This window comes from Pipistrellus kuhlii, unplaced genomic scaffold (genome assembly GCF_014108245.1).
Source record: "Pipistrellus kuhlii isolate mPipKuh1 unplaced genomic scaffold, mPipKuh1.p scaffold_m20_p_3, whole genome shotgun sequence".
NCBI classification, from domain to species: Eukaryota; Metazoa; Chordata; class Mammalia; order Chiroptera; family Vespertilionidae; genus Pipistrellus; species Pipistrellus kuhlii.
The window spans coordinates 34,441,590-34,453,831 of record NW_023425529.1 but is presented as its reverse complement, the minus strand read 5'-3'; positions in this window follow the sequence as shown (position 1 = coordinate 34,453,831).

Below are 12,242 nucleotides of genomic sequence, written 5' to 3'. Positions count from 1 at the left end.
AGTCATATATCATTGTGTATACATAAAAGGGAACACACAGGGAGATAAATCGGGTTGCTAAAACATTTTTACATTCAGAGTTCAATTCTTCTAAATCATTGACCAGCCTTGCATTCTCGGTCCCATGCAGGCAGCTGACTGGTAGAATTTAGAAGTGGTCCTAACTCTAGCCTTGAAGTTTTAGCCATCATCTGGCAGTGGGAATAACAGTGGAAAAGAAAATATCATCGGAAGATCACTGTGTTTCAGATAAGTGCAGAACATTACATTATATTTCCCTTGACCTGTTCAATATCCTCAGGTTCTCAACCACATCTTCTTCTATCTTCTGAGTCATAGATCTTACATAATTAGGCCATACCTGTTCCATATTGGATAACCCTTTCCCCACATTTTTACCTGATCCATTTATAAATGGGTTTTATTAAATGGGTTATCATCAGATGGCTCCTTAAAATTGTCTGAGTTAACTGGATAGGGAAGTTTTATTTTCCCATTATATGTTTATTTTTTGAGTCACCGACTTTTTTCTCCTCATCGACTACATTTGCTTTGCTCTAAATACCCGGACAAGGTAGCTTTACTCTCATTTTTGCTAAGATTGCTTTCAGAAAGAAAAGTCCCTTATTTGTATTCAATTTGGTTTCTTCATGGTGGGCATGCTTCACTACATCCCTCTTGGATAAGCATTGTTCTGTTTTGGGAGGAGAGGACAGAACAGCAAGTGAACCCTTCTCAGTGTTACATTATAGATGACTCTCAGATGGTTAAACCTGTGTGAGTGGCAATTACAGCAGCTCAGCTTCTTATTTCTCCAGATTTTGCTATTTTCACAACTAATCAAATTTAGTGACAGTTACTGTAAGGTTTAAAAAGTTATGGTCATAGAATAAAGAGATGAAAATTTTTATGCAAAAAAAAAAAAAAAAAGGTTTCTCCTTGTGAAACTTTCCACCACTTGGTTTGAGTGATGATAGCTCTTTATTTGCATTTCCTAAGGCAATCACAGCCATTTGCATGTACAGTGGTTTAGTCAGTTCCCACTGAGCCACGATGACATGGAAAACAAAACTGAAAAAAGAGCAAAACTAAAAATCTAAAAGTGGTGAGCCCCCCTGTTTCTCTCAGACTTTTGGAGGTGCTGGAAGGATGCCCATCTGCCCTCAGCAGAGGATTTTGGGCAACAGGAAATGGGATATGAAGGCTCCTCTGTTCTTTCCCAGGGGAAATCATGAGTCTGAGCACCGAAAGTGAGGGCGCGCAGAGATGGAAAGTCCACTTAACTGGGGGTCATGTGCTTAAAGCCCCTGGGAGCTGATGGAAACCTGCCAGGTGCCTTCAGCTCTCTCCCAAGAAGCAGCTTCTAGCAGGAGGGGAGAGAGCAGGGATGCTGGCAGCAGGAAGAGGGTACGGAGAGGGGCAATGTGGCATGAGAGGCAAAGCACAGGCTTTGGAGACACACATACCTGGTTAGGTTTTTGTCTCAGTCACTCCCCTGGTGTTTGAGGTAGAACAGGCCTTAAAAGTTTACACAAAACTTAAGGCATACCCGGGGCCCTTGTAAAAAGGCAGATCCTGACTCAGTAGTGTTGCGGTGCGGCTCAAAATTTCACATTTCTAATAAGCCCTGAAGAATGCCAGTGCTGCTGGTCCTAGACACATCGCCTTGAGAAACAAAGGACTAGAGGGACTGACTTTATTTCCAAATCTCAATCACTTCCTCTGAAATTTAGAAAAACAGTATCTAAATTGTGATACTGTGATTGTGGCTTTGATAAGAAATAATATATCTGAACGATCTAGCACAGTGCTTGGTACCATCCTACGTATTTAATAAGTGGCATTATTGTTGAACAACGTTTTCTTCCTTTAATTTGCTTCAAATGTTTTGCCAATTTAAGCCAAGGAGCAATGACACCAGGGACATTTCTATCAAGTATGTCATTGGTGGGCTAAGGAAGCTTGAATTTTCATTTATGTTGTTGGGTTTATTTCTTAATGAGTGACTGCTTTAGCTACCTAAAAATTGTGTGTGTGTGTGTGTGTGTGTGTGTGTGTGTGTGTGTATTTTTCTCCTGGACTAATAGAGCATAACATAGAGTCAGAAAGAAAAAGAAAAAATGAACCAGTTGAAACCGGTTTGGCTCAGTGGGTAGAGAGTCAGCCTGGTGACTGAAAGGTCCCAAGTTCGATTCCAGTCAAGGGCATGTACCTTGGTTGCGGGTACATCCCCAGTGGGGGGTGTGCAAGAGGCAGCTGGTTGATGTTTTTCTCTCATCAACGTTTCTAACTCTCTATCCCTCTCTCTTCCTCTCTGTAAAAAATCACTAAAATATATATATATATTTTAAAAATGAAACAAAGAGCCGGGACCGGTTTGGCTCAGTGGATAGAGCATCAGCCTGCGGAGTCAAGGGTCCTGGGTTCGATTCTGGACAAGGGCATGTATGTTGGTTGCGGGCACATCCCCAGTAGGGGGTGTGCAAGAGGCAGCTGATTGATGATTCTCTCTCTTCAATGTTTCTAACTCTCTATCCCTCTCTGAAAAATCAATAATATATATATATATTTTTTAAAAGTGATAAACTCTTCAAAATAAAAAGTTTAAAAAATGAAACAAACAAAAACTAGGATTTTATGATTAGTATCACCTTGGTCATTTTTTTAAAACAAAGAAATGAAACCAGCAAGAATTTCAGATATGTTCTTCAACAACTCGGTGTGCAGTGCATGAAGGAAATGGGCTTGCCGACGGGCGGAGCGGTGCTGACATGCTAAGAGTACCCAGTGAAGCCACAGAGTACCAGCGTCTCAAGGGTATTTTTCCGTTGCAAAAGTTCTTTGTAGCTCTTTTACATTTCAACAGCCCAAGGCTTTACCCACTTGGTGTAATTTCTTTGGTAACCATTTCTGATTTTATAAAGTTAGGCTTTTGACAAAATTAGAAGTTCTATTCTGGTGAAAGTACAGGAGTCCTGTAATTACCCAGCGCACTCCACAGTAATTACAGATGCTGGGCCTTTTTCCCTGTGGCCAAGTAGGCCTGCCTTATTATGATATGGTAAGTGCTTAAAACGTTTTCTCAGGAGGAAGTGGCTGTGAAGAGGCCTGTTCCCTTTCTCTGAGGAGGTAGGAAATTCATACAAAATGTCCAGATCACTCTGTCATTGTTTTGCATTTCTGTGCACATCCTGCAAGTGGCTTTAACCTGAAGATTTTGTGAACAGATGAACATTTTAGTTCAAAAAATACTACATGCATGGCCAGTGTTGCTAAGTGGGTAGAGCATTTGGCCCGCACACTGAAGGGTTATGGTTCTATCCTCAATCCCCATTTGGGACCAATTCGGGAGGGAACCAATCTAGGGTCTCTCTCACATCGATGTTTTTCTCTCTCTTTCTCCAACCGCTCCCCCTCCCCCAGTCTTCCTCTTTCCCTCTCCCTCCCCACCTTCTGAAAAGCAATGGAAAAATATCCTCAGGTAAGGATTAATAGCAACAACTACAACAACAAAAGAAGATGCGTGTGGTAAAGTGACAAGGAGATGTTGCATGCATAAAAAATGTTCAGTTGTATTTCTCTCCTTGACTGGTAGTTTTGGAAACCAAATGATAATGGGTTGAACTTTAACTAGCTCATCTTAAAAATGTAAGTAGGTTGAGCAACTCATTTTCTTTACAAATAATCTTGAAGTAGAATCGAAGTTTTTAATGAATATGACATGGCACCGCTTTCCTAAATAGTTCAAAGCAATTTTGTATAATTGTGATGATTTGTCTTTAAAACATATTTGACCCTAGCTGGTTTGGCTTTGTGCTAGAGCATTGACCTGTGGACTGTAGGGTCCCAGCTTTGATTCTGGTCAAGGGCACATGCCCGGGTTGTATGCTTGATCCCCAGTGGGGGATGTGCAGGAGGCAGCCAAGCAGTGATTCTTTCTCATCATTGATAATTATTATCTCTCTCTCCCTTTCCCTTCTTCTCTGAAACCAATAATATATATTTATATATATATTGGGAATACAACTAGAGAAATTATTATCTTGGTTTTGAGTATGCAGAAGAGAGAAAAAAGCTTTACCCTGGCCACAGATTCTGGATTAGATTTAGATACATTTGTGTCCTGGATCCCTTGAGTTGTCTCACCCTCTTGTCAATGAAGGATGTTGTTATCGCTAAAAGTGAGTTTTGTTTTTTCCCCAGAAGACATTAACTGCCTTGATCCTACAAGATGGTCAAGTTAAATTAATTAACCAGAAAATATTAAATAAGCATCTTCCATGTGCCAGGCATTGGGATAAAACAGGCAAGCAGGAAACCAACATGATTCTTATCCTCATGGACCTTGTGGTCCAGCAGGGCAAGAAATGCCAAATATAGATTGGGGCTTAGAGGCAAAGCAGAATTGAGGACCTCAGTTCTGGGGGTTAATACAAATAGTAATTGAAACTCTAGGTACCAATGAGGTTGGCTGGAGCTGTATTCCTTAATCCTAAGTCACATATCAGAGTAATGTAGGAAGCTTTAACAAATTCTAAAGCTTAGGCCCTATCTTGGACCAATAATTAACTCAGACCACCTCCAGGGGTGGAACCTGATGTTGGTATTTCTTAAAAGCCCTCAGGTGATGTGAGTATGCAGCCAGAGTTGAGAACCACTGGTCTAGAAAGTTGAGAAAAAGGCAGATAAAAAAGAAGTTATGGGAAAGCCTAAATCACCATTATTAATGAGATTTTCAAAAAGCTAGAGGAGTCAGTATATTAGGTTGTTCCGGAAAATGATCTGGCTTTTGGGATAAAGGAAGGGTTCTACTCTGCTTGTCTTCCACTTTTCATAAAGGTGTGATTTAGAATTATGACATTCTTCCTCAAGTATCAGAATAATAAACCAGAACCACATGCTCCCAGAATCAGCATTGCTGAGCTGGCCATAGAGCTGGCACTGGGTATTGTTGAACTTGGATCTGTGTAAGGTTCAAAAATAGCATTGGAAACATCACAAGAGAGGGAGTGGGGAGTATGTATGGTGGCAAATATTAACTAGGCTTATTATGGTGGTCATTTCACAGTATATACAAATATTAAATCCTTGTGTTGTACACTTGAAGTTGATATAGGTTGATTATCCCTCAATTAAAAAACAACAGCCCCGGGAAGACATTTCTGTGCTTGACTTCTGCTCTTCTACTGTAAGCAGACATTTGGACTTGGACTTGCCTGATTAAAACACATTCTCTTCCCTGGTGTATTCGCTCCACGTCACATTTCAGATTTCATACCCATCCCGACTTTGCTAGCTTTCTTTTTTTAAATCTCAGGATTAATAGGCATTATTACCTGTGTACAAAATCCACAGCGGGATATAATTCATGTCTGAATTTAAAGAACTTTGTGTTCAACTGGATAAATATCTTTTATTCTGAGTGTTGAGCACTGTAACAAGTTCAGGAAATGGAGGGGGAAGGAGAAGGGAGGGGACATGTGACTCCCACTCTCAAGGAGCTTACAGTACTTCCTGATGAAATTGGAATAAGTGCTGCCTGTGAGAGTACCGAGTGCCAGAGAGTTACAATGCGTGTGAAGAGGCGTTTCCCCTGTGCTGTGTAACAACCCAGTGCAGAAGGCAGGACATGTCCACCTTTTACTCCGGGCATAGAGGAGTTCCTAAAGCTTCCTTTCATCCCCTAAAGCCGTGGTCAGCAAACTGTGGCTCTTTGGCCCCTTGAATGTGGCTCTTCCACAAAATACCATGACCTGGGTGAGTCTATTTTGAAGAAGTGGTGTTAGAAGAAATTTAAATTTAAAAAATTTGGCTCTCTGCCCTAACTGGTTTGGCTCAGTGGATAGAGTGTCGACCTGCAGACTGAAGGGTCCTAGGTTCAATTCCGGTCAAGCGCATGTACTTGGGTTGCAGGCACATCCCCAGTAGGAGGTGTGCAGGAGGCAGCTGATCGATGTTTCTCTCTCATTGATGTTTCTAACTCTCTATCCCTCTTCCTTCCCCTCTATGAAAAATCAATAAAATATATTTTAAAAAATAAAAAATAAAAAATTTGGTTCTCCAAAGAAATTTCAATCATTGTACTATTGATATTTGGCTGTGTTGACCACCGACCACCGCAAACAATCCGCCGTTTCTCCTCCTCTGTTGCCTGTTTTGCTTTATCCGATGATGAAGGGCTGTCTGACTTTTGCCCTCTAGGTTCTCATCATTTTAATAAAGTGTCTCAATGATTCTTTTACTTGGAATTCTACCTCACAGAAGTCCCAGAACGTCGAGTAAACCCATTCTGATGCTTATTTGTTCTTCTAAATCGCTCTTCTCCCCAGCAGGTCTTGACTTTTTTCTGACTCAGTGTGATCAGCAGCTTTGCTTTGAGGTGTGAATGGTCAGGCTCCAGACTGGACTGTAGGACAGAGCCAGAGCCCTAACAGGTTGCCAGGCATGGCATTCAGAAGACAAATGGGATAGGAGAGTCCAGGAGAAGATTCCTACCTCCTTCTCCTTGTCTACCTTTCCTGGGTCATGCAAAGTGCTTACACACGCTGCTTCATCCCTTCCTCTTATCATCCGTATGAAAAAAGTTCTCCCATAAACTCCCCCTTCCATGCAAGCAAGATAAAGATCATGAAGCATGAGGTCCCTTCACTTCTTCATGGCAGAGCCTAGATTCAGAGCCACATCTGACTTTAGAGTATGTCATGCAGCCTACAACCAAAATATATGTCAAGCCAATACCCAGAGACCTAGACTTGGTGTAGGAAACAGGCTCTGTGGCTGAGACTTGTCTTGAAAAGTCCATCACACATGGGCAGACAACTCTATGTAATTAGAGCATGTCTATCTTCTAGGTTAGACAAAGCTTTCTTTTCCCCTTGGATATTGGGTATTGCTTTTGAATATTATTCTTTCACTCAAACATTGCAGGAAAAAGCAAGACAGACATAAAACTTCTGCTTAAGAAGTTAAGAAATTTCCTTGGCGAATGGAATGGGGAAACTGAGACAGACACCTGAACAAACTTGCCAGCAATTTACAGCAGAGACAGAAGATCAGCTCTCTGGAGATAACATCTAGGCCTCAGTTGTAGTTCAGCTCCAGGCCCAGAAAAGCAGCAAAACCAGGTGGGTGACACCAGGACCACTAGCAATGACTAACCACCCCTGCCCCGGTGCTGACCAATCAGTGGAGAATATGACTTTGAAAGGGCACAACTGGAAAACTGATGAATATTTTTCTAAAATCCTCTCCTCTGAGACCATCCCTGAGATTTCTTCCTAGGAGAGAGATTAAAAAAAAAAAAATCTTCAAGACAAAGAGTCCAGTGCGCTTGCGCTCGCTCTCTCTCTCTCTCTCTCTCTCTCTCTCTCTCTCTCTCTCTCTCCCTCTCTCTCCCTCTTTCTCCCTCTTTCTCTCTCTCTCTCTCTCTCTCTTCACAAGCCCATGCCTTTCCCTTCCTCTTCTTCCCTACAGATATGCATCTCCTAAACTCTATGAGAGTTGCAACCAGGGGAGCAATTGGCAGCGGAAGCTCATTCAGGGCTAATCCCCTGATCTTGTCTCCAAGCCCCCTTTTCTCTGACTTCCCACTGAGCTAGAGCAGCCAGGCCTGATCTCATTTCTTTCCTATAACATTTCTATAGAGAACCAAAGCACCCCAGCCTAGCTCTCCTGTGGCTGCTTCTTTGCTAAGCCTTCCTTTGTTTCACTGACCCCAGCTTTAATAAATGTACCCTTATAGTCAGCCAGACTAGTGTTGTGAATTCTTTTCTGCATAAAGTCAGGATCCCACACATTACTGGTTGGCCCTAGGCAGACCTGCTCAGGGCCAGGTTCCCTTTCCGGGAACAGACACATGCATCCTGATTACACGGCACTTGATAAAACAAGGTGTATTGGGGTAGGTCTATGTATGGCTTGATGCATAGAAAGAAAACAGTTTTCAAAATGCAATGATTCTCATCTCTAAATTTAAATAAAGAATGATAAAAAGAGGTTTTCTAAATGATAAAAAGAATGATAAAAAGAGGTTTTCTAAATGATTACTTTTGTGATTGCTTGAAGGAGCCATTTATAGTAAGATTGCCTTTGCAATAATTAGTGTTTTACTTCTCCTAAACCTTGAGGATTTCTGTGACTATTTTAGTTTATTAAGTTTGCTTTAAACAATAAACCAAATATGTCTATCTTCTTTGGTGGTGACTAGAGTAAATCTATAATCAATAAACACTGCTTTGTTGAGTTGCTAAAGGCTGGGACCTGTTAGGTATTGGGATTAATGAGGCAGAATGATTTGGGTTATTTTGGCCCTCGTGGCCATGTCCTAGTTAGTCAGAAATATGTTGAGTTCCATGAGAATATTCTTTAGAATATACTGCCTCCTTATGTGACAATTTCTGTTGTAAAGGTTTATTAGAAGACAATGAGTTAAAAGAAAGTAATTGATTGTTTTTCTCTGTTTATGATCTAGTTCTATTGCCCATAATAACTTTGCAATATTCTAGACCATTACAAGCAATGATTTCTAACATTCATGACTCTCTGGAGTTTTGTGGGGGTTTTTTTGTGTGTTTTTTTTTTTTTTTCTTTCCTTTCTTTCTGCCAAACCATGGAGATGTGGGAGCTAAAAATATATATAACTTTCTTCCTCCCGCCTTCTCAGTTCTTCTAGCTGAGCTAATAATTAGATTCAACAGAAGCAGATTAACAGGAGAAACTAAAGTTTATTGTATGAATGTACATTTTAGGGTGCTAAGGCCCAAAGAGGCATTGGACAGTTGAGATTCTGGACAAAGGAGAAGGAGGACAGGGGTGTAGGATTTGGAAGGGAAAACAGGCAATTCAAACAGATTCCTGCTAAGCAACCCAGAAACTATAAGGAATGGAGGGAGTCGAAGGATCTAGAACAGGCTTCAGCATCCTTTTTGTTTAACCACCCATCATTCAAAATGTTCAGGAGAATACGCGAAGATTCGCTCCCTGAAGTAGGCCTTTCTACCTGAATTCTTTTAGGCAAGAAAGGGGAGGTTCAAAGGTTCTTTCTTAGTCTTTGTTTCTTAGAAACCAGCTCAAAATCAGTATCCTGAAATGTATATTTTAGGGTGGCAAACCTTTGGTTCCTTTCAGAGGAACTGTAGACAGTATTACTATGATCTGTTCTATATGTTGGCATTCCAGAGTGAGATTTTATTTGAGAAAAAAAGAAATCCACAGTAAGAAAATGCTGAAATCCACTGATTACATCTCCCAAATCATTATGTTATTTCATAGGGAACTCATTGAAAAATACATTGGCCACAAACAGATGACAGTAGTCATTTCCCATGTACCTAGAAGTTTTATCATTTGTCCTAAAATAAGAAGCTATTGACCCAATAATTAAATGCCATGGAAGAAGTAAAGGTAGTTTTCCTTTTCTTTAGGATTCTATGTACCAAAAGGGACAAATAATACATTTTGCCCTAATATATGCTCCTAGTGTTGTAAGGATTGGCATTTTTTTTTCCTATAAAGAACCACATAGTAAATATTTTGGGCTGTGTCGGCCATATGGCTTCCATCACAACAACTCATCTCTACCATAGTAGGAGGGAGAGAAAGTGGTTACTAGACTACAGTAAGTAAATGGGCAATCTCTGGTCTAAAAAGTCTGAATGGAGACAAGTGGCCATATTGAGTGATAATACTTTTTAAAGAAGTGCTAGAAGACAGGTTTTAATTAATGCAATTAGGATTTAGAGAGTAGCTTACTGCTAATGTTTGGTTATCTTGTGATTTTAGTTTATATGTTTTTAAGGGTTCAAAGATTTTTTTCATGTCTGCATAACATTTTGCATGATAATTATCCATTTGAGGATTCTAAAATTATTTTCAGAATGGGTATTCACTTTTATTTCATCCTTAGCTATGCCCTGGCTGGTGTGGCTCAGTGGTAGAGCATAGGCCCATGCACCAAAGAGTTGCAGGTTTGATTCCTGGTCAAGGGCATATACCTTACATACCTGGGTTGAAGGCTTGATTCCCAATCCTGGTTGGGGCATATGCAGGAGACAACCAATTGATGTGTCTCTCTCACATCATCTCTCTCTCCTCCTCCTCCTCCTCCTCCTCCTCTTCCTCCTCTTTCTTCTTCTTCTTCTTCTCTCTCTCTTTCTGTCTTTCTCTCCCCATCTCCCCTTCTCCTTTCCATTTTCTCTAAAAACCAATGGGAGAAATATCCCCAGGTGAGGATGAACAAAAGAAAAAAAAGTTTTTAGGTTTCATAGATAGAACTATTTTCTAGAGAATGGCCTTTATAATTCAGCTCAAATACATTTTGACTATATTTGTTTTATTGTTTTATTTTAAAATAATAGTTGACATACAGTATTAAGCATTTTAATATTTTTATTTAATGGACAGAGAAGTGGTAATTTATTGCTTTTAATTAGATATTCAATTTTTCTCAGTTTTCACTAGTTAAATTTACAAGGTCAAAGGAAAATTATTTCTTATTCAGGGTTTTACTTTATTTACCATCTGTTGTACACATTGCCTGTGACTTTAAGTATTTTCAACAGCTAGCTGCAACATCTCAAAAACATATTAAAATGACCTTAGAAGAGGACTTAAAAGATTATCTATGATTACAGAAGCTTAAATCTTGCTTTTCAGTAAATGTCAGAATTATAGGGGAAAATTATACCAAGAAGTAAGATTATCAATGAACTCTTCAGTTATTAAAAAGCATTAAGCAATGCTTGGCATATTAAAGAATCCTCATACTTACAAATCCTGAAAATGATTCTGTGTCCCTTTCTGTAATAACATCAACTTCAAATAGAGCTACTTTCATGTACCAATAAATAAACAGTTCATGCGATAGTCTTTCTTATGGACAGTAATAAGGATGTTTTTACTGGGCATGATGCTTTTATTAAGTGCCACACAGAACAAGATTGAGGGATAATGGCTGCTCAAGGTTGTACATCCTCAGAGACTGCTAAATTGGAAGCGGTGGGCTGCACACAGCTGAAGATGGGTCTTGTTCTGCTTACATAATGGTTTTGTCAATTTCTTATGGCTTAAATTAGGTGCTTAGGAAATCAGGTGATCTAAAAAAAAAAAGTGAATCTGATCTAGAAGGCTTATATTTCTGCATGGTCCAGTTTTAGCTGAAAAGTTTTTGCTCCTTTGAGGTGGCACATTTTCATAGTCCTGGTCAGTCTACCAGGGCATGCCTTCATTCCAACATCCATCCCTCCTAGGCGTATACTTCTCAGCCTCTCAACTAGATCCAAAGCAGAAATGACCCGGTTGGCTCATTATCAGCCTCCGAATTACCCAACCCCGAAAGTCCTCAGGGATCTATGTGTTGTGCTGCTTTCATTGAATGCTCATTGACTATGTAAGAATCCTCATCCCGGTTCAAACAAGTGTTGTCGTTGCCCTCCTTTTACTGAGGCAAACTGAGGAACACAGTGGTAGAGCACAGGCCTAAATAGGCTCATGGGAGGAGAGGGCGTGGGGTTGCCAGCCCAGGTCTGAGCCCTGGAAAGTATTTCTTTTGTTTTTGATAATTTTCTTCTCTTTTGTTTTCCTGTTCTCGAAGTCATGCTGAGACATTGCCTTTCTTGGTATAATTTTCTAATTTTCCTTACTTTTCTACTTATTGATTATTTTCTTGTTACTCTTCACATGAGGATATTCCCCCTCTCCCGCCCCCCCCCCCCCCGCCCCAATTTCTTTTCTGAGGGAGTGGCGGGGGGGGGGGGGCGCTAGGGAGGAGAGAAAGAGAGGAATATTGATGTGAGAGAGATGCATGACTGGTTGCAGGAGCAGGAGTGGGGTGTGGGAGCAACCCAAGTATGTATCCTTGACTAGGAATGGAACCTGTGCTTTTCTGTGCAAGGACTGATGCTCAAATCATCGAGGAACTCCAGTCAGAGTGTTTTTCCTGATTTTATATACCAGTCTTTCTATTGAAGTAGTTCTATTATCATATTTTAAAACCAGAGCTCTTTCTTGCCCAGTGTTGGTTTCTTTCTTATACATTCCTGTTTTGGTTTTATGGGCATGGTATCTCTCTTCTCCAAGAATATGATTATAGGTTTTTCCTCTTTTTGAAATTTTCTTCTCCTTCATTTATTGTCATCATTTTCTCCAGGTTCTTTCTTCCCCCTCTTTGTTTTTGCCTTTGTCCTTCAACTGGGATGTCTGTCTGGTAGCTCCGTAGCTAACCATTCACATTTAAGCGTGAAGGA